This window comes from Pseudophryne corroboree, chromosome 4 (assembly GCF_028390025.1).
Source record: "Pseudophryne corroboree isolate aPseCor3 chromosome 4, aPseCor3.hap2, whole genome shotgun sequence".
Classification (NCBI taxonomy): Eukaryota; Metazoa; Chordata; class Amphibia; order Anura; family Myobatrachidae; genus Pseudophryne; species Pseudophryne corroboree.
Genome location: NC_086447.1, coordinates 570,177,878 through 570,200,563, shown reverse-complemented (window position 1 = coordinate 570,200,563; position 22,686 = coordinate 570,177,878). Strand labels below are relative to the sequence as shown.

Below are 22,686 nucleotides of genomic sequence, written 5' to 3'. Positions count from 1 at the left end.
CCCTAATATTACCCCATTTAGTATGTAGGTGTTATTTTTGGTCTTACCACCACAGTGCATTACCTTACACTTGTCTGTGTTGAATCTCATTCTCCATTATGCTGACCATGCTTACAGTTTAATTAAGTCATTCTGAAGAGACTCAGCATCCCCCTCCGTATTTATAACCTTACACAAGTTGGTATCGTCTGCGAAAATTGACACCATACTCTCTAGACCTACTGTTAGGTCGTTGATGAAAATGTTGAACAAAAGTGGTCCAAGTACAGACCCTTGTGGCACACCACTTAGCACTTTAGTCCAATTTGAAAATGATCCATTGACCACAACATGCTGTTCCCTATTATCTAACCAATTACTGACCCAAGTGAATATTGTGCTCCCTAGCCCTATTTCTTGTAGCTTATAGATAAGTCGCGTGTGTGGTACTGTGTTGAAAGCTTTGGCAAAGTCTGAAAAGATTACATCCACCTCCTTACCCTGATCAAGGTTCGCACTTACTGTTTCATGAAAGCCAAGTAAGTTGGTTTGACATGATCTGTCCTTCACAAATCCATGTTGGTTCCTTTTAATAACCTTATTTGCTTCAAGGAACTTTTGAATACTGTCCCTTAGAATACCTTCCAATACTTTCCCCACTATAGATGTAAGACTAACTGTTCTATAATTACCCGGTTCACTTTGCTCCCCTTTTTGAATATCGGCACTACCTCCGATATACGCCAGTCTTTGGGAACCATACCCGATTTAACTGAATCCATGAAGATCAAAAATAGTGGTCTTGCTAGTTCAGTGTGCAGCTCCATAAGAACCCTCGGGTGAATTCCATCGGAACCAGGTGACTTATTAATCTTTAACTTTTTTAATCAGTCACAGACTACCTCCTCACATAAATAAGCTTTTAGCAGTGGGACATTATCTGTTGAGATTTTGTGTTAGACCCAGCATTTGGTCCTCTCTGGTAAATACCATTGAAAAAAACTTGTTTAGTTTGTTTGCTTTGTCATTATCATTTTTTATTACGACTCCCATCTTGTCCTTTAAAGGGCCTATACTCTCCTTCTTTAGTCTGTTGCTGTTGATGTACTTAAAAAAAAATTTGGATTCGCTTTGCTTTCCTTTGCTACTACTTTTCAGTTTCTACTTTAGCCGCTCTTATTCCTTTTTTACGTATTTTGTTACAATCCTTATAGTGTTGAAATGACTCCGCATCCCCCTCAGATTTGTATTTTTTAAAAGCTCATCTTTTTTTTTGTCCATTAATTCCTTTATATTTTTGTTAAAACACATTGGTTTGGGATTTTTATTCCTTTTTCTGTTGCTGGTGGGAATAAATTTACGAGTATTTTTAATTAGCAGTGATTTTAATACATCCCCTTTCTATGTTGTATTTTTTTCTTGAAACAGAATTTCCCATTTGATGTCCCTTAACACTTCCTTCATCATGTCAAAGTTGGCTTTGCTAAAGTTTAGAGTCCTAGTTGAGCCAGTATAGGACTGCTTATGAAAACTGATATTGAATGTGACCATATTGTGTTCGCTGTTTCCTGTGGGCTCCCCTACTTCAATATTTGATACCAATTCCCCATTGTTAGTTAATACCAGGTCTAAGATTGCCTTGTACCTAGTTGGTTCCTCGATTAATTGAGCTAAGTAATTATCATTTAGCGTGTTTAAAAACATATTGCCCATAGCAGTATCACACAAATTGATTTTCCAGTTTATCTTGGAATAGTTAAAGTCTCCCATCACTACTATTTCTACTACTCCTGCTGCTCTTTCAATTTGATTCAGTAACAATTTCTCATCAGACACATTAATACCAGGCGGACTGTAGCATAACCCCAATAATAACTTTTTTATTCCTTTACCCCCGCATGCAATTTCTACCCATAATGTCTCAATAGTATTTACAGTCCCCTCTTGGATATCTTCCCGTATAACAGGTTTTAGAAACGGCTTTACGTAAAGACATACCCCTCCACCCCGTTTATTTAGTCTGTCTCTCCTGTACAGCGTCTAACCCTCTAGATTGAATGTCCAATCATGAGATTCATCCCACCAAGTTTCAGTAATGCCTATAATATCATATTCCTTGCTCGCTGCAAGGATTTCTTGTTCCTTCTTTTTACCTGTAAGGCTTCAAGAATTTACATACATTAAATCGAGATATGTATTTCCCCTTATGGAAGGGACATCATACTTCTTATGCAGCAAAGATGACCCGTTATCGTCATTGGTTACTGGTGAACTAAAACCCTTTTTAGTTCCCATGTTACTACCCATGCATTCTGCTCTAATCCTCCCCCCTACTCCTCCCCCATTTTGTTCACTAATGCCATCCCTGCTATTCTTACTGAATGACCCGTAATTTATTGCTAAACCCTCCACCCAGGCACCTAGTTTAAAATCTCCTCCAACCTTCTAACCATCCTTCCCCCAAGCACCGCTGACCCCTCCTCATTCAGGTGCAATCCATCATGACAAAAAAGATGGCACCTGACTGAGAAGTCCGCCCAGTGTTCTAGGAACACAACCCCTTCTTTCCTGGACCAATCCCTTAGCCACACATTTACCTCCCTATTCCCCCTCTGTCTCCCTGGACTAGCGCATGGCATGGGTAATATTTTGGAGAATATTACCTTAGATGTCCTTGCCTTAAGTTTCTTGCCTAAGTCCCTATAATCTTTCTTAAGGACATCCCACCTTCCACTAACTTTGTCGTTGGTGCCAACATGCACCAAGACCGCCAGATCATTCCCAGCCCCTCCCAACAATATATCTACCCGGTCCACGATGTGCCGCACCTAAGTACCCGGGAGACAACAGACCATATGGCGATCACGGGTCGGTAGCAGATTGCCCTATCTGTCTTCCTAATAATGGAATCCCCTACCACCACAATCTGACTAGGTACCTTACTAATGTCACAACTGAGGGCCTGAGCTGACGGGAGGCAGCCTCAGTTGTAGGGGCTGAGATGTTACGGAACCTGGGAGGTTGTATCAGATCCCTAGACATGTAAGTAACATGTAGAATAACTGCCCGAAGGCGTGACCACGACAACCAGGATAAAAGTCAATGATGTTTATTATGACAAACTCCGTAACACAGCAGCAGTAAAAGGAAACATAAAAGTCAACAGAGGATAAATACAATTCCTGGGTACTACAGGGTGGCAAGGGCCACAGGCACTGGTAGTGTGAGACAGTTCTTATAATCTTCTAGTTGGAAAGTCCTTAACAGGCCTGACTGTAGCAATGGAGAGAACCCAGGATCGTACCAGCTGATGTTCCAGGAAAGGCTGGGCTGCTGAAGGTAAAACGGCTGCTGTGGATACTGGCTGGAACCAGACTGTTGTTGGTACGGAGTGGATACTGGCTGGAACCAGTTAAATAATAAACGAACTTGAGAGCGATGAAATAATAATGAAGTTTGGAGTTTGAGAGCGGTGAAATAATAATACCGGTGGAGAGTGGTAAACTGCAGAAAAGGACACCGGCCCTTTAAGAGAAGCTATACACTGCTGGAAGCTGGGCTGGAAGCAGGTGATTGTTTGAGAGCGGTGAAATAATAATACCGGTGGAGAGTGGTAAACTGCAGAAAAGGACACCGGCCCTTTAAGAGAAGCTATACACTGCGGGAAGCTGGGCTGGAAGCAGGTGATTGTTGTAGCTGGAAACAGGTGAGTCCAGAATGGATCGGAGAGTCAGGCTACACCGCAGATGGAATGCTGGTGCGGGTCTCTATAGCAGAAGTCTGGAGACAGGAGCTGGAACCTGGAAGACAACCACAGGAGAGAGACAAACTGGAACTAGGTTAGACAACCAAAGCACTGACGCCTTCCTTGCTCAGGCACAGCATACTTATACCTGCAGCAAGGAAGGGGTTGGCTAGGCAATTATGCAAATCAACAATACAGACAGCAGATTGGTGGAAATACTCAGATGACAAAATCCAAGATGGCTGCGCCCATGCAGACACTTGGAGGGAAGTTTGGTTTGTAATCCATGTGAGAATTGAAACAGTAATGGCGACGCCGGCCACAGGAGACAGGAGACGGCAGACTGACAAGCGCACATTTAACCACGCGGGCACAGCGGAGGCCGCGGCTGATGAAATCACCACTCTGACATTCTGCATGTGGAAACTCAGGAACAGCGGGATCCGGTCCTGGAACGCTGAGCCAGCCTTAGGAGGCATCTGAAGGGTAAGTAATGGCGTCCAAATACCCGGATCGTGACAACTAACTTTTATCCCAACTGCACCAGAAGGACCACTCCTCTGGTTGCTAGATGGAACAGTCTCCTCCTGCACCGTCATTTCCTCACTATCATCCTCCGATTCCTCGTCCAGTCGTGCAAATTTATTTGGGTTTGATAATTTGGAGATGTCGAGCCTCCCCCTCTTTTTCTTCCGTCTAACTGTGACCCAGCTAACTGCCTGGTCATCCTCATCTACCAGTGACCCCTCCTGCTACTCCTCCACTGTTCTAAACTTCACTCGAGATTTTGAATCTCTCTCAGTCGCGTAATGGTTTGCTCTAGATCAGTTACCTGGGCTTCCAGGGCAACCGTTCGCACACACCTCGTGCAGATGTACTCACACTGGGACGGTTGCTCCAGGTGCGCGTACAACTTGCACGACATGCACTGAGTGAAATCCCCAATCACAGCCCCCCCCCCATATTTTTGTAAGGTCTAACTCCCTGTTACTGCAAGAGGAAATAGAGAAACAAAACAATCTAGGCAAAACACTCACTATACAATAATGAAGTTGGGTTTATACTCATCTATCCTTTGTGGCCCCTAATCCTTCACTTTTTATGCAGCAGTGGTCACCAATATAGCAGCCTCATCAGGCTTATCTATGGCAGTTTGCACTGTAGAACTGTCACTAGCAGTTCCAGGCCCTGCCGTTTGGTCGCTCCATGGCACCAAGGGTGCTCACCAAGGTGATGGCAGAGATGATAATTCTCCCCAGAAAACAGGGAGTGACCATATTTCCGTACCTGGATGATCTTCTGATAAAGGCACCATCCAGGGAGAGGTTGCTGGACATCATTGGTCTCTCAACCAAACTTCTCCAGGATCATGGGTGGATTCTGAACCTTCCATAATCTCACTTAGAGCCAACATGGAGGATTCCTTTCCTCAGAATGATACTGGACATGGAGTCACAGAAAGTGGTCCTTCCATTGGAAAAGGCATTTGTAATCCAGTCAATGGTTCGGGATGTCCTGAAGCCAACCCTGATATCGGTGCGTCTGTGCATTTGCCTTCTGGGGAAAATGGTGGCCTCTTATGAAGCACTTCAGTATGGAAGGTTTCACGCAAGACCCTTCCAGCTGGATCTGTTGGACAAATGGTCTGGATCGCATCTTCACATGCACCAGAGGAGCCATCTGTTGCCAAAACCCAGGATCTCCCTTCTGTGGTGGCTACAGACTTCTCACCTCATCAAGCGTTGGAAGTTTGGAATTCAGAGTTGGATTCTGCAAACCATAGATGCAAGTCTCACAGTCACCCAGGGGGTGCAGTTTCAAGGAAGATGGTCAAGTCAGGAAGTTGTCCTTCCAATCAACATTCTGGAACTCAGGGACATATACAATGCCCTTCTGCAGGCCTCATCGCTTCTTCAGCATCAGGCCATTCAGGTCCAGTAGGACAATGTGACAGCAGTATTGTACATAAACCGACAAGGCGGAATGAAAAGCAGAGCAGCAATGTCAGAGGTGTCAAGAATTCTCCTCTGGGCAAAAAAACATGCTGTGGCATTGTCAGTGGTCTTCTTTCTGGGAGTAGACAACTGGGAAGCAGACTTTCTCAGCAGACATGACCTGCACCCGGGTGAGTGGGGCCTTCACCCGGACATGTTCAGGTGCTTGACAAGTCGATGGGGATATCCACAAATTGACATGATGGCCTCTCTTCTCAACAAGAAGCTTAAGCGGTATTGTTCCAGATCGAGAGGCCCACAGGAAGTGGCAGTAGATGATCTGACGACTCCATGGGTCTATCAGATGGTGTAAGTGTTTCCTCCACTTCCTCTGATCCCAAGAATTCTAAAGAGAATTAAAAGGGAAAAGGTTCAAGCAATACTCATTTCTCCGGACTGACCAAGAAGGGCCTGGTATGCAGATATTCTGGAGATGCTCCTCGAAGATACGTGGCCTCTGCCTCTTTGCGTGGATCTTCTGCAACAGAGCCCATTCATCTAATAAGACTTACCGGGGCTACATTTAACGGCATGGAAGTTGAACGGCTGATCCTAGATGGGAGAGGGATCCCTGACAAGGTTATCCTGATTATGATCCAAGCCAGAAAGATGGTAACGTCTAAACATTACCACCATATTTGGAAGAAATACGTCTCTTGGTTTTGAGAGCAGAAAAGTTTCTGCGGTGGAATTTCATCTGGGATGTTTCATACTTTTTTTCCAATCTGGTGTATATGTGGGCCTACGTCTGGGCTCCATAAAAGTCCAGATTTTGGCCTTGTTTATTTACTTTCAGAAACAATTGGCTTCTATTTCTGAGGTTCAGACATTCTTGAAAGGTGTGCTGCACATCTAACCTCCCTTTGTGCCTCCCAAGGCACCTTGGGATCTCAATTTGGTGATGCAGTTCCTCCAATCGGACTGGTTTGAACTGTTACAGGAGGTAGATGTAAAGTACTTTACGTGGAAGACCATCACACTGTTGGCCTTGGCTTCAGCAAGATGTGTGTCGGAGCTGGAGGCTTTGTCTCACAAAAGCCCCTATTTAATTTTCCATGAAGACAGAGCTGAACTAAGTATACTCAAAAATACAACAGACTGATGTTTCTTTGCGCCTTGACACAAACTGCAGCTGAGGTGCCGACTCTCAAGGGTACCAACACTTGACAAACTTTAGACCAAAGACAAAAAGGAGTGGACCACCAGCGCTGTTTCTCTAACACTATACACGAAGGATGTCTTCAAATCAACAGATTTCACTCTTCAATTGACCATCAAAAGGTGGTTTTAGATAAAATGCTGCTTAGTTGGATATACCTTACTCAACGACGCACAGTGAGATTTCCCCATATAAAGGTATCTTTGCTTATAACATAGAAATCTGCATCACAAGGGCAAATGGAAATTAACTCACCATTAGCCTGAGCCCTATGTTCATCAAAAGGTTTCTTTATAGCTGCACCACCAGTCTCTTCCAACAGTAACACAAGGTTTCTCCTCCAAGATATTTATAATTGGGATACTGGGTCTTACGTAACCTTAAAGATACGGTGGTCAGGAGTGTTGTTTCTATCCCTAAACCTCTGATTGTTAAGTCTTCTAAGGGATTTTACAGGTGCGGTACTTGTATCATGTGCAGCACCTGTAAAAGTCCCAATAGTAAAATCACTGAATATAAATCATGTCAAACCAATAAGACCTATGAAATTAGGGATTTTGTTACCTGCAATTCTAAGTATTGTATATATTTGTTAGAATGTTCATGTAAGGTCCAATATGTGGGCAGAACTTCACGTATGCTAAAGACACGATTAGCGGAACATTTAAGAAATATACAAAAATGACTAGAAACTCATAATGTTTCTTTGCACTTTAAAAGTCAACATCAATGCAATATGAATAATTTGGTCAGTTTTTGTGGTATAAAAACAGTAAAGTCCAGTTGGAGAACTGATGATAAGGATAGGAAGTTGCACAATTAGAAATTAGAACAATATATGATTTAAAGACTCTTGCTCCCAGAGGACTCAATGCCGATTTCGAGACCAAGTGGTTTTTATAGATATTGAATATAAACATCTTTCTTTTTATGCTATGTATTTTATTGATGAAAATAATGTATGACTAAATGAAACCTTTTTTCTTTTCCCCTTGGCTGCATGTGGCACGAGTACTTTAATGGTCCATTCAATTTTCAACACTACTCTCATTTGCGTTCCATTAAGAACATGGAGAATTGAATAAAGAAAGGTTCTATTTCCTATTTGCGTTCCACTGAAAAGAACGGAAGTGATAAAGTATCAACTTCCTGGCGGACATCATTGCGGCTGACGTCATGACGCGACCCACCGCAGAGAGCGATGATGGAGCTCACTATTCACAGAGCGAAGGGAGCAGGACTTCCGCATTTCATAACATCAGTTCCGAACATATATGGAACGCAAAACGTTCCCCGGACAACCCTTTTGGCGCCACCTAACTTCCAATAGTCTGCGGAGGAGACCGGGATGAATTGTGGAAAAAGAAATACAATTGGACACTTTTTTTTTCAATGAACGATATAATGAAAACTTGGAATGGATCGAGATGTTTAATATATATAAAAAAAGGATGATTCTGGACAGATTTTTTTTATGTCACAATTATCCTTATTTTGGCATTATATGCACTAATAATGGTTTTTAATGGTTTGTTATATGCTGCAGTTGTAAATATATTAATTAGCATTATCATAGGTTGTATATAACTTTAAATTCATTGCTATAAGGTGGATTTTTTTGTTTGAAGAGCGATGCTGCTCAGTGATTGGTTAGGGATCACATGGTTAGGTTTGTTTAGTATAAATGTCTGTACTAGGCTTACACACTTCACACCCTGAGGAAGGAAACATTTCCGAAACGCGTTGGTGGTTAGAGGTACAGGGAGTTTACATCCCCATCCATATAGGGAGTAAGATCTTCTCTTTTTTTCAAACTTATCTTATCTCCTCTTTTTTCCCGGGACTAAATTGGCGACTGATAAGGTTTGAGGTCCTTATGGAGTGGAGTGATGTAACACCTGTTTTTTAATGGTTTTATTTGTTTGTTATCATTGTTTTATGAATAAAACATTTTTTATGAAGACCCTATTGTGGTTATGGTTGTTAGCGACACCTCTGCTACTTCAAAGTCTTTGGATGTTGTGAGGGCTTTGAAGGTGTATGTAAAGCGATCAACTTGTCACAGGAAGTTGGACTCACTGTTTGTTCTTTATGATCCCAATAAGATTGGGTGTCCTGCTTCAAAGCAGTCCATTGCACGCTGGATCAGATTTACTATCCAGCATGTTTATTCCATGGCAGGATTGCCGGTTCCAAAATCTGTACAGGCCCACTCGACTAGGTCGGTGGTTTTTTCTTGGGTGGCTGCCCGGGTTGTCTCTGCTTTACAGCTCTGCCGACCAGCTACTTGGTCAGGTTCGAACATGTTTGCAAAGTTCTACAAGTCCGATACTTTGGCCTCTGAGGACCTTCAGTTTGGTCAATCAGTTCTGCAGGAACCTCAGCACTCTCCCACCCGGTTTGGGCGCTTTGGTACTTCCCCGTGATTCTAAATGGATCCCCAGTATCCTCTAGGCCATAAGAGAAAATAGGATTTTAATTACCAACTGGTAAATCCTTTTCTCTAAGTCCATAGAGGTTACTGGGCGCCCGCCCGGTGCTTCGTTCTTACTGCACTGTTACTTGGTTAAGTATTGTTGTTTCGTTCAGCTGTTTCAAGTTTGGTTAGCATGGCTTTCCTCTTGATTGTATGTGCTGGTTCGAAATCTCACCACTTTTATTACCTATCCTTCTCTCAAAGTATGTCCGTTCCTCGGGCACAGTTTCCTAGAGTCTGGTAGGAGGGGCATAGAGGGAGGAGCCAGAGCATACTATAAAATTCTTAAAGTGCCCAAGGCTCCTAGTGGAACCGTCTATAACACATGGTAATAAATGGATCCCCAGTATCCTCTACGGACTGTGAAAAAAGGATTTACCGGTAGGTAATTAAAATCCTATTTTTGAACATTTGTGTCCACCTCTGAATCATGCCCATAGTTCATTACTCCAAATTCTATACCAAGGACTGATCATAAAAATGCTAATTACAGTACATGCGTGCTTGAAATAAACTTTATAAATTACACTCTTTAGTATTTAGCAACAAATTGTATGTTTTGGCTAAATAAATATTTTGCACTATTCTATACTATAGTTTCTTTCTCATTCATATATGATGGAACATTTAGTGGGTGCCATTCTGAAGGAAGACTTTGTCATTAAGACTTCTTATATTTCATACAAACGTAAGGCTATTTATACATACCAATGTAGTTTGAGACTTGCTGGCTCTACTTGACTAATTTTCTGACCGCTTATGGGGTGTCTTTGAATATTTAAGTCAAGGTAATGCACTATTGTACACATTTTTTTATTTTATTAGTGCAAAATATGTATACTTATAGAAAACTACACTGCAGATATTCTCAGACAGCACTTAAAATGTAAATATAATCTTTTTGCTTGTTTTATTATATTATGATGTGTTTAATGTGTCACTTGTTATTTAATTTTTTTCTCTGCAGTGTTTCAGTACACCGAAATCTTAGTCTCAATTTTTCACTAAGTATTAACAGACAAAAAAATAAAAAAGACAAACTTTTAAATACTCAAGTCTGGAAAAAATTCATGCTGCAAAATGTAAAACAATCAGTCTAAATTTGCACAGAAAACTCCAAACTCCTTCCAACAACCACAATCCCCTTACTGTACCCTATTAATAAATGTTGTTGGTTTGGGGCATTTTATAATGGACCTGTTATGGCAAAATACTATGTGGTATGTTCTCTATTGGTTTGAAACTGACTACAAAACGGATGTTGAGTATACTATAGTATATGTAGATATTTCACTCAAACCACAATCATACACAAATAATATACAGTAATTAAACATCAAAACACAATTGGCCTGATTCAAGTTTGTAAACAAAGCAAAAAAAGCACAAAACTGGGCAAAACCATGTTGCACTGCAGATGTGTCAGACGCAACATGTGTAGACAGATTTAGATTTGGATAGGGTCTGTTCTAACTGAAATCTGAATTGCAGTGTAAAACTAAAGCTGTCCCACATTTGTGTGCTACCAGCAAAAGCAACCAGTATTCATCCTGCACAGACACTATATAATCAACCCAAATCTAAATCTCTCTGCACATCTTACATCAGCTCCTCCTGCCAGTGCATCATGGTTTGGCCAATTGTGTACTTTTGTGCTTTGCTTACAAACCTGAATCGGGCCCAATAACCATAACATTTTAAATATACGAAAATGAAAGATTTAAAACATCTTTAAAAGAAAAATTGCTCAATAGTGAACAGGCAACTAATATTTCTCTTCTGCCCTCTCTGCAAACACAAACTCTTCAGATCACTGTCATCTAATAGAAATAATTAGGCTGCCTTTTTTAAGAAAGGTAAGGTAGAAATTTCATGTTTTGAGTTGTTAGAAATTAGGCAGTCGGGAAAATGATATTTTTAAAAACTGAATATCTTCCTTATGCACACCTACAAGCAACTATAAAATAAATATTGTCGCTTTGAGGGAAAAATTGCATGTGATGTGTACAAGATGCACAGTGATGTGTACAGGTTGCATGGTGATGTTTACATGTTGCATGGTGAAGTGTACAAGATGCATGGTGATGTGTATATGATGCATGGTGATGTGTACACGATGCATGGTGATGTGTACACGATGCATGGTGATGTGTACAAGATGCATGGTGATGTGTACATATTGCATGATGATGCGTACAAGATGCATGGTGATGCGTACAAGATGCATGGTAATGTGAACACAATGCATTGTGATGTGAACACGATGCATGGTGATGTGTACACAATGCATGGTGATGTGTACAAGATGCATGGTGATGTGTACACGATGCATGGTGATGTGTACATGATGCATGGTGATGTGAACACGATGCATGGTGATGTGTACATGATGCATGGTGATGTGAACACGATGCATGGTGATGTGTACACAATGCATGGTGATGTGTACACGATGCATGGTGATGTGTACAAGATGCATGGTGATGTGAACACGATGCATGGTGATGTGTACAAGATACATGGTGATGTGTACAAGATGCATGGTGATGTGTGCAAGGTGAATAGTGATGTGTACAAGATGCATGGTGATGTGTGCAAGGTGAATAGTGATGTGTACAAGATGCATGGTGATGTGTGCAAGGTGAATAGTGATGTGTACAAGATGCATGGTGATGTGTGCAAGGTGAATAGTGATGTGTACAAGATGCATGGTGATGTGTACAAGATACATGGTGATGTGTGCAAGGTGAATAGTGATGTGTACAAGATGCATGGTGATGTGTACAAGTTGCATGGTGATTTGTACAAGATGCATGGTGATGTGTACAAGATGCATGGTGATGTGAACACGATGCATGGTGATGTGTACAAGATGCATGGTGATGTGTACAAGATGCATGGTGATGTGTACAAGATGTATGGTGATGTGTACAAGATGCATGGTGATGTGTGCAAGATGCATGGTGATGTGTACAGGTTTAATGGTGATGTGTACAAGATGCATGGTGATGTGTATAGATTGCATGGTGATGTGTACAAGATGCATGGTGATGTGTACAGAGTGCATAGTGATGTGTACAAGATACATGTTGATGTGTACAGGATTCATGGTGATGTGTACAAGATGCATGGTGATGTGCACAAGATGCATGGTGATGTGTACAAGATGCATAGTGATGTGTACAAGATGCATGGTGATGTGTACATATTGCATGATGATGCGTACAAGATGCATGGTGATGTGTACAAGATGCATAGTGATGTTTACAAGATGCATGGTGATGTGTACATATTGCATGATGATGCGTACAAGATGCATGGTGATGCGTATAAGATGCATGGTGATGTGAACACAATGCATTGTGATGTGAACACGATGCATGGTGATGTGAACACGATGCATGGTGATGTGAACACGATGCATGGTGATGTGTACAAGATACATGGTGATGTGTACAAGATGCATGCTGATGTGTGCAAGGTGAATAGTGATGTGTACAAGATGCATGGTGATGTGTACAAGTTGCATGGTGATGTGTACAATATGCATGGTGATGTGTACAATATGCATGGTGATGTGTGCAAGATGCATGGTGATGTGTACAGGTTTCATGGTGATGTGTACAAGATGCATGGTGATGTGTATAGATTGCATGGTGATGTGTACAAGATGCATGGTGATGTGTACAGAGTGCATAGTGATGTGTACAAGATACATGTTGATGTGTACAGGTTTCATGGTGATGTGTACAAGATGCATGGTGATGTGTACATGTTGTATGCTGATGTGTACAAGATGCATGGTGATGTGTACAAGATGCATGGTGATGTGCACAGATTGCATAGTAATGTGTACAGGTTTCATGGTGATGTGTACAAGATGCATGGTGATGTGTACATGTTGCCTGGTGATGTGTACAAGATACATGGTGATATGTACAAGATGCATAGTGATGTGTACATGTTTCATGGTGATGAGTGCATGATGCATGGTGATGTGTACAAGATGCATGGTGATGTGTACAAGATGTATGGTGATGTTTACAGGTTGCAATGTGATGTGTACAAGATGCATGATGATGTGTACAGGGTACATGGTGTTGTGTACAGGTGGCATGGTGATGTGTACAAGATGCATGGTGATGTGTACAAGATGCATGGTGAGGTGTTCAAGATGTTTGGTGATGTGTACAGGTTGCATGGTGATGTGTACAGGTTTTATTAAAATATTATTGCAGTTTAAAATATTATATTCTGCAAAAATACATAAAGCACTGCAAAATGAGTCAATGAATTGAAAACAAATTATTCTGTTCTGTCTGTTATATTTCAGTCAAAGCTGACATTGTGTTGTGCTCCCTAAATAATTAATATAAAGTACTGTAATAATGTCACAGGGTTTCATTACTTTGTCTGTTAATATCTAAGATGCATTGCACAAACAATGTCTGCAGATGATTAAAATTGTTTATCATTTAAAAGAATGCTTTTAAAGCATCTTACAAAAATGATGTTGTTTTATTAAAGGATGTTATAATATTCCTGGTTATTAATATGATACGAGTATAGTACATATGAAAAATGAATGAAAGGGGAATAAGAGGAAAACCACAACACATGTACGAGTCAAAAACAACCAGCCAAATATACTGTAGTATTCAACAGTATATATAAACCTAAGACATATAAGGTAGTATAAGAAACACTATATTGGGTGGGGCTTTTTGGGATCTGCACTGGTCCTGATTGTACAATAATTGTCATTCAATTTGTATATATCATATGTAACAGAAATATCAACCAACATAAAGCTACCGACTTCGCCTATTAAGGCTTTTAAAGTAGAACAGGGTTGGTGGTGCTCCCAGACTTTAGTTCAGAAACAAACTATTAAAGGGTTGTTTTGCAGAGAGGCAAAAAAAGGGGACTATTAATTATGTCTCTCAGGGGCACACTTTGTTTATATAAACTGATAGAAAAATGGATAGGGCTATTTCAATTTATGTGAAAGAAAGGATAAAACTTAACTTTTAATGTTGTACACAGATGAGAGGATGATAAAAATATTGCTGTATGTCAGCAGTATAAGTTAAAACAAGTATTAAACAACAAAAAATCAATGACGATGAAGTGATATGTAACTCACTTAGTATATAGAGGGTGACAGAAAGTTTATCTGTACACCCACTGGTTTGTAAGCGAGTATTAATGTTTGACGTTTGTCAGAATCGAAAATATGAGATATTCCTATTATCTCTATGAAATTATGATTTGATATACACTTGTATATTCATAAGAGAGATAATAGAAAACCGGCTTTTGTGAATCCGGACTCCTGTAGGACTGGTCAGCTGGGGTGAATAAATTGCAAGATTAACTATGGTGAAATTTGCTGATCAGCGGGAGGTATGTTCCTTATTGCTACAGTACCCAGTATTCCCAGAGGGTCACCCTTTCTGGTACTGACCAGGCCCAATGCTGCTTGGCTTCCAAGATCAGACGAGATCGGGCATGTCTAGCATGGTATGACTGTAGAGAGTCAAGAAAATACCTATCAGCATGGAAGATGGCCACTACTGGAGCAAATTAAGAAAAAATGGTCCGAAGACTGACATTTAGTCAAAGGCCAATGAGTCGCCCCCAAAAATAATTGTGAATGGATAAGGGGGTCTAAGAGGAATGGAGAGGTTAATTTCTCTCCCATGGAAAATTTCCCACACTGGGATTATAGTGAGAGCACATGTAAAATATATCACAAATAGTCCATAGTAGAACCTTTATACGTACAGTGAAATAAAGACTATAGTGAGAACACATGCACAGATATATCACAATTACTCCACAAACATGTAACCTGAATTGGTGATGTGGAGATTACAGTGGGAAATAGTGACAGTAATGCACCTGTGCTGAATCATACAGAGCATATAGACTAGAAGAGTCCAGCACACAAACTGCCTGGACGGTTATCCATCTGTTGCTGAAAAGTACAGTAATGATCACCAAAATGAGTTAATGAATATAATGCAAAAATGCTGGTTCATTACAGCAACCTATAATTTCACATAGAATACAGCACAATGGCTGATGAGAATTCACATAGATTACAGCACAAAAACTGCAAAAGCAGCTGTCCATCTGTTGCAAGAAGATACATTGGTATTCCACTGATTATCTCATGAATGAATGGTTAAATATGTTGCAAAAATGCTGACCCATATATTAATATGAAAAACTTCATCTAGAATCCAGCATATAAAGAGCAGCTGTAGGTTTGTTTAGACAAGGAAATGTTATATTGAATAATTGTCTCAAATAAGAGAGACAGACTGTCTATAGAGAAACAATGATGATAATATTATTAAACAAAGCTCTCCTGCAGTCAGGATACAAATGATCAAATAGTTGCCACACTGGTTTTGGAATTAATAAGCAGCTGATAAATGATTCCCTGCATTTGGTAAATATCATGTATATATAGTATATAGGGAATTAATTCATTTACAGCTGATGAGTGGTTTCCCTGCACTAGGTAAATACTCTGTGTGTATGCAGGTACCATGGAAACCATTAGACAGGTGTTGTTCCCTGCACAGTGGTTGCTAGGGAAACAGACCTGTCTTGTGCCGTTTAAACAGTGTGGAAGAAAATTCTCCCCTGTACCCGTGCTGAGTGCACAGGGAGGTGATCTGACCAGGGAGCTATGTCCGCTGCAGGGAGCGGTGATATACTTGCTGCGATGCTGGAGAGGAGTCCGCCCGCCAGAGACCCGTCGCGGAGGTCCCGGAAGTCGGGTGCCGGACCGGAAGTGATGCGCGTTTCGCTGGGAGGAGCTTGTTCACATGATCGTCTGATCTGTGAGCCCTCCGTGTGTGTCTCTTACCAGGAGCTTTAGCCAATAAACTTGTGAGGGAACATGATGGACATATTGGAGAGCCAATGGGTAAACGAAAGCGAGGAAACCTGGGACTGAATGATAAAAGCAGTGTGACTTTTAATCTATTATATAGGATGCAAAACAGATGTCAAATAGCAGAGTGATACCTTTCACTAATGTTGCTATATTGCAATAATTAGATATATAGAGAGATATATACATATATATACATGTATAACTATACACTCATATGTGTACATATGTATAAAACAAAAAAGCAGCTGGGCATACACATAGGTGAAAATCTAAAAAGAGATAAACCATAAAAATATATATGAAGGAAATGGGGGGTAAATGAAGAGATGAAGCTGTGCTTTTGAGCAATGTTATGAAATGAAATTGATTATAGTATTAATGATAAGACAGAGAAAGAAAAAATAAAAAAATTAAAGAGTTGAGAAAAAGAAAAAGTTGATAAAGGAAAAAGAAAAAATTGAAGAAAAAATTATTGTTTACTGCAATTTGCTAAATGAGACAGATTTGACCACCGGATCAATAATGAGGTGCTGTGGTTGAAAATGATGGAGTGTTATGGTGATGCTTAATTGTGATAGAAATGTGGGGAAGATTGGTGAATTATAGATTGAGTGTGAGTGTGACATATATGTGTGAGGGACACAAATAGTGTCAGGGTGGAAGAAAACACAATACTGGAGTGACTAGTGGTGATTGGAATTAAAAATGTAATTATAGTAGTAATTAAAAAGTGCCGTGATCAGTGGCTTATGAATCCATAACCGTTATAAGAGAGTGAAGTGGGCGAAAAGGGGAGGGGGGGAGGGTTTTTTTTTCTTAATTTGCTCCAGTAGTGGCCATCTTCCATGCTGATAGGTATTTTCTTGACTCTCTACAGTCATACCATGCTAGACATGCCCGATCTTGTCTGATCTTGGAAGCCAAGCAGCATTGGGCCTGGTCAGTACCAGAAAGGGTGACCCTCTGGGAATACCGGGTACTGTAGCAATAAGGAACATACCTCCCGCTGATCAGCAAATTTCACCATAGTTAATCTTGCAATTTATTCACCCCAGCTGACCAGTCCTACAGGAGTCCGGATTCACAAAAGCCGGTTTTCTATTATCTCTCTTATGAATATACAAGTGTATATCAAATCATAATTTCATAGAAATAATAGGAATATCTCATATTTTCGCTTCTGACAAATGTCAAACATTAATACTCGCTTACAAACCAGTGGGTGTACAGATAAACTTTCTGTCACCCTCTATATACTAAGTGAGTTACATATCACTTCATCGTCATTGAATTTTTGTTGTTTAATACTTGTTTTAACTTATACTGCTGACATACAGCAATATTTTTATCATCCTTTCGTCTGTGTACAACATTAAAAGTTAAGTTTTATCCTATCTTTCACATAAATTGAAATAGCCCTATCCATTTTTCTATCAGTTTATATAAACAAAGTGTGCCCCTGAGAGACATAATTAATAGTCCCCTTTTTTGCCTCTCTGCAAAACAACCCTTTAATAGTATAAGAAACACAATGGGGTTAAATATGAGTCATAGCAAAAGTGAAAGGAGCAGCATATATTGGCAGTCACCCATCTGCAAGTTTAAGCAAATAGCCTACAAACTCCTTTGCTTGTGTACATTTATGTGGCCGAAGGTGCAATGAATGAGATGCCCAGTTATAGCACTAATGCATGCTAAAATAGTAACTGATGCATCATTCTAAGCCACCATCAATTGCACCATTGATAATTGCACTAGTTCTATGGCAGGTGCAGTTTCTCCATCTGACTATGGCCTCCTATACTTGAGGCTGTTTATATGAAAGTAGCCATTTGCATTGATGTGCCTGTGACACTCCCATAATACGGCCACTGAACAGCCCATATTGTTGTGCGCTAACAGCCTCCTAGTCACTCCCCAAGAATGCCCATCACATTTCTGCAAACCTTTTGGTACTGTCTGTGCCAACTGCAACAGCACCTTACTGAGTACACTCTGTGTAAAGTAAGCATCATAGGCCTTTTCTGAACTTTTCGTGCAAGCACAGTTGACAATTGCTCAACTACATGAACATACAGTAGGAAACTGAATTACATGCAAATTGAATGCAACTCAGAATCAGACCCTATATACCAATAACCTTTCTATAGCTATTATCAAAATTCAGTTTTCAGAGATTCAAATTCCTATAGCAATTAACAAAAAATCTGATTTATTTTTCTTATTTTAATGTGGATATTTAATAAGTTATTTTCTTCTACATTTTAAAATATAAGTATCCTTAAAAGGAGAATGCAAGACAGTGATTCATACATCAAGTCAACCCATTAGGCAAGCCACAGTCCACGAAAACAAATGTTGACCCACATGTGATGCATATACACCTCTCTCAGCTGTATGCTTTGTAAATACCAAATGCCTGAGGGCTAATGAAAATATATGCTGGAGATTAGTCACCAGCATTGACTGTTCCTATTATATATTATTTTCTTACCTTATTTAGCAGGATTATTTTTATACATGGGAAGAAGTTATAGCTGTTGTATTTAAGTGGTTTGTTTTATTATATGTACTACTGTATCTACACTTGCAATATAATGCTTTGGCTAAGCTACATATCCACCAAACAACACTTTTAGATAAAGGTTCCATCACAGGCTATTCAAGGGATCCTCCTGGCCTGCCTGCCTGTGTTACTCACAAAGACTGATTGGAAATCCTATGATAAAGGCAACCCCAGGACAGGACAACCCTTGCTGATCCCAGTTCAAGTACATACTCAATCGGTCAGCATCAGGTTCATTCATGGCTGCAGCCAGTTACCAGTTAAATAAAGAGAGTGAAGTAGGAAATAGCAAAAGCAGAAGCATTTAATTTGAAAAACCAGTACATTATAAAGTGATACAAATTAACATATGGTGTCGTAGTTTCCTGACACGAAGCTTAATCTTATTGTCTAATTAAACTCCTATCTTATACGTAACATGTTTACCAACATTTATATTTCTTATATATGCTTTTAAGTGGGTTAGCTAGGGGAATTTTACTAAAAGCGAGACATGCTATGTCTAGTTATATTTTTACACCTACCATACAACAAACTACCGGACACCTGTGAAGCATATATGTCTAGCTGCTGACATTTACATTTCACTCAGGAAAGTAACAAAAATAGATCATAAGAAGGTTTCAATATAGGTCACTCAAAGTGCAGCGCCTTGCACTTCTTTTCAATATCAGCTCTGATCTGAGAAACAATTTTAAGCAGCTTATCAAATGTCAATGAGACATATTAAAACATGGAGTCTATGAACAAAGATTGCTTCCATCTTTATCACCTACTAGTGCAAGGTTGATGCAGTGGAGATCTAATAAAAAAGGGAGATAGAGAAAATCTGTAGGAGAAAGAAAAGATGGCAAAAAAGATAAAAAAAGGTGTAGAGTGAGAGAGGTGAGTAAGGAGGAAAGACAGGCTGATAACAAAAGGAAGAAAGAGAAAATGGAAGCAAGAGGGAAACATTTACAAAACAGAGAGAGAAACAAGGAAAATAAGGGGAAAGAGACAGTGCATAAAGGGAAGAGGGTGGAGAGAGACAGAGGGAGGCAAATGAGGGGATGGAGAGAGAGAGAAAGAGAGAGAGAGAGAGAGAGAGAGAGAGAGAGAGGGGCAATAGTTGGAAAGAGATGGAAAGGGGCGTGTGCGTGGAGGTACTGTAATCCTCCAGGTTTTTTGTATACGTTCTCACTGATTATGACCCAGCAAATGATAGCTCTGGAATGTTAGTTGAAATATAACATTAAATGTATATTTAGCTATCAAAACAATACTTTAAAAAAATGGATGTAAGTGTAGTCGACATATGCCTGATGTATTTCTTACGTATATGCTACTGGGAAAAACATTCATATATTTTGCAATTTTGGTAATGTTTTCATATGCACAACCTTGACAAAGATAATCTCAGTGATATGTGAAACAGCATGTTTCCAGTGTATTTGTGTTACTGACAAATTATTGTTACAGTACGAGGGGTGTGCAATAAGTTTCCAGATGAACAAAAAGTATTATATACTGAATACAAAGTGAACATTACAATTTTTCAGTACAGATGTGTCCTGCTATAGCCTTGCTGCATATAGCAGCATGCAGTACCAGGATGTCATGCAGTGTCTGGTCGCATTGCTGCCCGATCTCATAAGAATCAATGGGAGGCGGGTGCATGTGCACATGGCTCCCATTGAACTTGATGGCTTAGCGTACAGCCTGCTATGCTACAAACACATTGCATTAACATTGGAGACATCTGTATTCACCAGAAAGGTCTATGCACAGTTGCACTCAAACCACAGGTAAAGCAGCTGGACCAGTCCGAAGCAGATGTGTTCTACATGGTTCATAAATATCTCAACTGCAGTTTCTGGTGACTCAAAAAATCCCACACATCTTGCACTTGTGTTCATGGACCAATCAACCACTTTCCTGGACTTGTGGGTAGGTGCATTGACATAGTGGTGAATGTCACCATGAGTGCAAAATCTTGGACGGCACCTGAAAATGGCTTCCAGCACTTGTGGCAGGCATTGGTCGACATACCAGTCTCCAGTGATGGTGCACTGCTGCATTAGTGGAATGGTAGCTACATGATAAGTCTTGGTCACAAAAGCATCCACCATCTGCTTGGTCACACTGTGCTTACATTGTAACTTCTGTGGTGGGGCACCTCCAACTCCTACTGTTATTTGTCTCAGGGTCAAAACTGTAGATCAAGTATTCATTTCCACTGATGACCTCCCAGACAGAGTTTGAGTGACTGCCATAAAACCTGGCCAGCATGTTGTGGCACCAGGTTACCTGAGCCTTCTTCTGCTCTCAAGTCAGCTGATGGGGCACCCAACATGCAGAAACCTTGCTCAGGCCAAGCTTTTGGGGAGTATCAAGTGTCTGGATCCTGACAAGTTGCCTATAGTAATTCCTTCTCTAACTGGGTTACTGTCACCCTGGCATCCACCTCATCTATGGCCCGCATGGCAGCAATGTGGTGGACACAGATTGGCCACAGTGCTCCTCATATTCAATGGATGATCTCCCAGTGCCAATATTCTGCAAACCACTCAAACACAGTGGTTCAGGTTGCTGCTTCCTCTCTAAAAGCAGCTCACAGTCAGTTAAAACTCTCCTACTGTCACAGAACACTCTTGCAGTCATATGTATATCTTGACTCTCCAGTGGCCTCTGCTGAGCTCCATAATGAATTTGTGAAGGAAGTGAACATACTGACTTATTTGGCATGCAGTGCTGCTTATACTGTTTATTGTTTTATGCCTTGATACTTTCCAGGAACTTTACTCAGAGATTACAGTTTGGAACCAGACAGTCAGATTGTATCTACTCTACCTATGTACTGCACACCTAGAAACTTATTGCACAGCCCTCGTGGGATCCTGTAAGAATCCCAGCAGTTAAAATATCAATGCCTGAATATTGAAAATATTTGGAATGCCGACACTGGCATCCTGAATACGGTCTGTAGCCTGGCGCAGGAATACCGAGAGCTAGGATCCCAAGGAACTAGGATCCCGAGTGAGCAGACACCACTAGGTTTAGGTTTAGGCTGTGGGGAGAAGGTTAGGTTAGGCTGCACCCCAGGGGGGTTAAGTTTAGGTGCCAGCAGGGAGGATTAGTGTTCAGATGTGGGGGGGGGGATTGGGTTAGGTTTAGGCTGCAGAAAGGGAGGGTTAGGGTTTAGGGGCCAGGGAATAGGTAAGTATACTTATCGACCCCTGTTGGGAGTCTAACCATCAGGATGCCATGGTCAGAATACTGACCATCACCTGGTTTGTCGGCAAATCATACCCAACCCATCCTCGTATGTGTGTGTGTTCTGCTAGATGATGAACAGTTTGGAAGCAGGGTTACCCACAAGTCTTAGATTAATTTAGTTAAGCTTATGATGATTCCAATTTGTTATACTTCAATGATCAACTAAGATTCCACTCATTACTGACATACAGGATACTTTATCAAAACATAAAATTATGTTATTAGGTTTATATGCCTGTATTACAGCAAAAATAAGTGAGATTTCCGTCAAGTCTTTTTTTATTTCTGTATATAACTAAACGGTTATATTATTTTCAATGTTATTGAATTCAATTACACTGAGTAATTTAAAAACTGTCTAAGATGTTACATAACTGTTTTCGTGCAATTTCAAGTATCAAAATGTGATTCTGTACCAGGATGTAATAATTTGCATCTTGCCGAGAACAATCCTGTTGTAAAAAGAAGTTTTTTACTACTAATGGCCTTTTATGAATTTAACCACACCAAATACAGTACGTAATCTTTTTTTGGGTGGAAGGGCAAACAAGATCATTTATAATATCACATGTTTTGGATATTATTAATAGCTAATCTGT

The 22,686-nt window shown here is 40.3% G+C and overlaps 2 pseudogenes; one reads left to right on the top strand and one right to left on the bottom strand.

Moving 5' to 3' along the window:
- Positions 1-14,771: 14,771 nt before the first annotated feature.
- LOC134913766 (5S ribosomal RNA) lies at positions 14,772-14,890 on the bottom strand (annotated as a pseudogene).
- A 2,245-nt stretch (positions 14,891-17,135) lies between these two features.
- On the top strand, positions 17,136-17,254 carry LOC134913839 (5S ribosomal RNA; annotated as a pseudogene).
- The last annotated feature ends 5,432 nt before the right edge of the window (positions 17,255-22,686 follow it).